The sequence below is a fragment of the Cucumis sativus genome, chromosome 7, assembly GCF_000004075.3.
Source record: "Cucumis sativus cultivar 9930 chromosome 7, Cucumber_9930_V3, whole genome shotgun sequence".
NCBI classification, from domain to species: domain Eukaryota; kingdom Viridiplantae; phylum Streptophyta; class Magnoliopsida; order Cucurbitales; family Cucurbitaceae; genus Cucumis; species Cucumis sativus.
Window position 1 is genome coordinate 6,060,153 of NC_026661.2, and position 5,236 is coordinate 6,065,388.

At 35.5% G+C, this 5,236-nt stretch overlaps 1 long non-coding RNA gene across 2 annotated transcripts; it reads left to right on the plus strand.

Annotated features, from left to right (window-relative positions):
• The first annotated feature begins 1,806 nt into the window (after window positions 1-1,806).
• Window positions 1,807-3,692, plus strand: LOC105436111. 2 transcript variants are annotated; one of them, XR_004218019.1, is made up of 4 exons: window positions 1,807-2,299; window positions 2,400-2,477; window positions 2,565-2,615; window positions 3,435-3,692. It is a non-coding gene; the product is annotated as an uncharacterized LOC105436111 (long non-coding RNA). The 2 variants fall into 2 exon arrangements; XR_004218020.1 differs by having other exon boundaries at window positions 1,807-2,295.
• The last annotated feature ends 1,544 nt before the right edge of the window (window positions 3,693-5,236 follow it).

Consider the following 5,236-nt stretch of genomic DNA (forward strand, 5'->3'; position numbering starts at 1 on the left):
CCATCCATAAGACCGTCAAATGTAGTGCATTAGGGGAGCAAAGCCCGACGGACTAACGGGACGGTGTCAGAAATGGCCTATTTTCGATGCTTTCAATGTCGACATCTACAAGATGTCAACATTGGCTTATTTATGACATCCTTTTCGTGCATCAGGTGTAGTGTTCTCCTGACACAGTGTCGAAGGCACTTTCCTCGACGTCATCTTCACAACATCGGGGAAGGTCATTATGCCCAACGCAGTGTATGCGTAGGGAAAAATTGTTATATATATATATATATATATTAATTATATTATTCAAAATATTTTTTTTTGTTTTCGTGAGTAAGGTGTCTATTGGGTTCTGATTCAATATAAATTCAATAAATTTATGAAAAACAACAAACACAAATTTAATAACAAATTAAAATTTTAATTATAGAATTAACTACTAAATTCGAATGTATAATGAAAATTACAAATTGTTTTAATTCTTCAAATTACATGAAAATGGAAAAAACTACACTATCTTCTAATTATTGATGTGGACGCCAAATTGAGAGAATTCTAAACCTACAATGACATAAAAGTAAATTTAGATATACATGACCAATGACAAATTAAACAACTTAAAAGTCTAAAAAATACGTACCCCAAGTGTTCAACGTCCTCTCTGTCTCCGACTTATTTCTTTGATCATCGTCCCTATCTCTTCCATTTTTTGGCCATGCAACTTTGACATTCTTCATTATTCTTCAATTAGGTGTTTAGTGTTGTCAAGGCGAGCTTTTAATTCGTTAACCTCCATGGCATGCATCTTTTTGTCAATTGATGAAGACAAAGAACTAGACACCAATTCTCAAATTCATGTACTCTATATACATGTGCTATAAACCAACCAGGAAATAATCATTGATGTTTTTTGAATAAGTCAAAAGCGCTTTGACCCTAACGACGTATCAACCGCAAGTGTTTCCTAAAGTAGATATTTGTGAGTTTGTGTGACAACAATAACAAAGACTTAAAATAGCCAATGAAGTATAAAGTTGAAATTGCGTACTTGCATTCGTTTGCTATTTCATCTACATTGTCGAGGATGTACCGATCTATCTACTATTTTACCTCATCATCGAGAATGATATCATAATTTAATCATCTTGAATCAAGTCTCAATCCCACTTAGATACCTCGAACAAAATGTTTCTGATTCCTTCATCAGATATGCTTCTGAAATGAGCACCTCAGGATGTGCTTTATTTCGAACAAAATATTTTAATGTGGGTGAACTTATTTCAATGAGATACACCCAACTATAAGAAACCAAAACAGCAACCTTGGTTTCACATGGTAGTGTACAAGGTAGACCATTACATCGAAGAAGATAGCTAGGAGTATTCTTTCCAAATTGCAAAATATAATTACGATATTTTCTTGCAATCGGTTCAAATCTTTTACTCTTATCGTTCTTGCACACAAGTCATGAAAAAAAACTACACAGTTAGTAACAACGATGTACACATTTTTCTATAAGTATGCTCGAACATCATTAGGGAGAAGTCGATGTAGCAAAACATGACATTCATGTGTTTTGAGACATTTTCCAGTCTTTGCCATTCACAAATCATGAAATATTAGAAATGAATCTGTAACGCCCCAAACTCGAAGGTATTTTATTTTAAGAAATTTTTTCGATTTGTTCAAGATTTATTTTTTAAAAAGAAAATATGTTGAAGGGGGATAAAGAAGATTTGAAAATGTAATAATATAATTATATATATTTATTTATTTTATAATTTTTATTATTAAATTAAATAAAAGAAAAGAAAAGAAAATTTCCCTTTCTTCTTCCTCCCGCGCGCAAACCTCTCTCTCCATCTTTTTCTTCTTCTCCTTCCTGTACCCTAGCCGCACGCCTCCCTTTCTTCTTCTCCGTTCACCCTAGCAGCCGGTCGTTTGCGAAGCAGTGGGCTACAAAATCGTGGGTCATGCGACTCTCCGTTTCCCTAGCTGAGCCACAAACCGTCTGTATGCAGTCTCTCCGTCGCACGTCGTCTCTTCGTTGTATTCCGTTTCTCTGTCGCACGTTGTCTGTTCACAAAGCTGCTGCTCGATTTCTTCCGCGAGTAACACCTTTGACGTCCGCGCAGTCAGGTTTTCGTTCGCTACAGTGAAGCTGCCGTGAACCGAACTAAAGACCCCAGATCCAACTTTCTGCGCGTCGAGTTTCTTCTTCGTCCTGCCGCAGGTAGCAAACCCACACCATTCGATTGGGTTGTTCACTATCGTTCCTGCTTTGCCACGAGTCATTAAATTTTGGTCGGTAAGATTGAAGTTATGAAATTTGTAGTTGTTTCCAAAATAAACTCAAGTAATATTGCTGGATTAATTGGTTGGATAAATTGTTTACTGTTCGATCATAGGTTGAAGGTAACACTCGAATTCCTTGGGTTCGCAGCAAACAATTGATTCTAGTTGGAACTCGTTTCGTGAAGATTTGGGTAAGTTGTAAAAAAAATCACATTCGGTTGAATTTAAATGATTGATGCGTTGAAGAGAATTATTGAGAAAATTGTCTAAATGTTTAGGTTCGTTCTTCGTAGACTTCAACGTGGTTAAGGAGCTTAACTAACTTTAAGGTAAGGGACTTTCTACTGGACTCACCTACAATTTTGAGTTATGGTTGACTGTATGGTTAAATTGGAATTTAGTGTATATGGTTAAATTGGAATTTAGTGTATATTGTGTTTAACTGGGAAAGACAGATATATTTATGTATGGAATGATGTGGATTTGGTATTGAGTGCATGCTGTGACTGGATATGTATTTTTACACCTATGGCTGTTGAATGATTGAAAGTTATAGATGTTTCTTGCATAAATGTAGGGTGGAACTGGTAGATTGTCGTTTGACTGAATATATGATATATGGTTATGATTGTGTTTCTGTGAATTGAGGAAAGGTCGTGGTTGTGTCCTTGTAGACTAAAGTGGATGTTATGATTGTTTAGTTGTTCACTGATGTACTGACGTGCTTCTAATTGGCCTTGAGCTAAATTCGAATAAGATGACTGTTAGGGACCAAGTGAAGAGTTTATGAAATGAGAATATTTAACTGAATTGTGAATGACTGTTAAAAAGTTTAGAATGGACTGAGGGGAAAAATTGTTAGCTTTTATTGGGATGTGTGCCTTGTAGGTGTCCCACGGGATCACCAATTATTCTGCATCCTTCGGGAGCATTAGACTGATATGTGTTTCTGCAGAACACTAGACTGAAATGTACGTCCCTCGGGGCGTTAGACTGAAATGTGCATCCTACGGGATCACAAGACTGCGACTGCGACTGTACAGGGTGTCCCAATAGAATGTTAACAATTTATTTTCCCCTGACGGGACCAGTAGAGGGTCTCTTATTGGGTATTTTTATACTCACCCTCCTTATGTTTAATTTTTCAGGCAAAGGTAATAAAGGCGGCAAACCGGCGAGGGGTAGGAAGGAAGCGTGACCGCCACAGGGGACACTTTAAAATTTTGCTTCCGCTTAGTGATTTATAGTATTATTTGTATTCGAACGTGAGACTGTTTAGAAAATTTTGAGGTTTTAAAGTATTCACATATTTGAAACTTTGTAGTTTTAAATTTTCATGTGGATTTTAGTAACTTAAAACTGGGCCCAAACAAACAAAATAAATTTTGTTCTTTTGAGGTTTGAAATTTTAATTAACCAAGGTCTTTTGTCAAAAGTTAATGACCTCGACTTAGGTAAAAAGTTGGGTCGTTACAGAATCCATCAAGAAACTTAACTGATTTTAGGTACTTGCAAAACGTAACTTGCTCGCTGCTAGTCAACGTGCAACTCTAATGTGACTTCACCAATATGTTATCAACTCTATCAGGTGTAAATCCTTTCTTATTTTTAAATCTTGTACGTTTAACCAAACATTCGTGGTATCCTTGATTTTTTCTTCAATGTTCAATAATGCACCGACTAAGTTGTCACAAACATTCTTTTTAATATGCATTACATCAAGTTTATGAGATGATAGTAGTCTCGATTAGTAAGGAATTTCGAAGAAAATACTTCTCTTAATCCAATTGAGAGTTCTCTTTCTTTTCTTATCTCTTAATAAAAGATGTTTTACTCAAAACTGAAAAACTCCAACGAATCTAGTTTTTTCAAGATTTCATGACTATTCGTTACCACTAGAGGATCCTTATGCTTTACCTTTCCATCGTGTAGCTTACTTCTATGCCAAACCTGGTTCTTTGGAAGATAGTGTCAATGTCCCATGAAATATATTCTTCTTCTTATCCCAAATGGCAATCGATATCCCATGCATATGGGACATGCCTGATACTCTTTTGTACTCCATCTATATAAGTCACCATATGTCGGGAATGATAGAAATAAAACATGCGCAGCGGAAATAGGATCAAAATCCTCCCTAATTGCATTTAAAAAAGCATAGAACCCTAAATCGAAAACTAGTTTGAAATTAGGGTTTATTTTGAAATACTTACATTAGAAGTGTCAATAGTTGCTTGAACCACCACTAGGGTTGACCTACTATCCTCCGAACTTAGAATCGGGTTGTGGGACCCATTTGATGAAGAAAACTTGGAGAGAGAGAAAATATGGAAATGGTATTAGGAATAGAGTTGGGTTTTAATTTTGGTTTTTTAAAAAAACCAAAAGATAAACCAGCAGCCCAATAAACTTTTCAACAACATCAACCCTTTCCAAAAGATCCTAAGAGCCCAATTTACAGAGAAGTCACATGCAAAGTTGTATATGCATGCAAGCTCATGGGCCAACAACACATAATCCCGTAACCATTAGGGGGCTTAATGTCTTCATAGTGTGCTAACACCTAGCCCATTATAGTTAGTGGGATTATCCAACAAAATGTTGGATTATCCCACTAAATTTGGTCAAAGGGCAAAATTATCATTTAGTCAAAGTCAAACTTTAACTTTTCAAATAAAAAAGTTAACATCTTGACTTTTTATAATTTTGTCCGTTTTGATTAATTTTAACATCCCGAGCATGAATCCACATTCATTTTCTCCAGATTCAAATCACATTTGAGTATATTGCCCATCAAAGTTTAACTTTTCAAAGTAAACACTAACATTTTCACTTTTTTTTTATAACTTTCACTATTTTCATCAATTTCGAGCTTCCGAGTATGAATCAACATTCATATTTAAATCCTATTTAAACATAAAGCTCTATCTGTAATCTAAAACTCGACGCC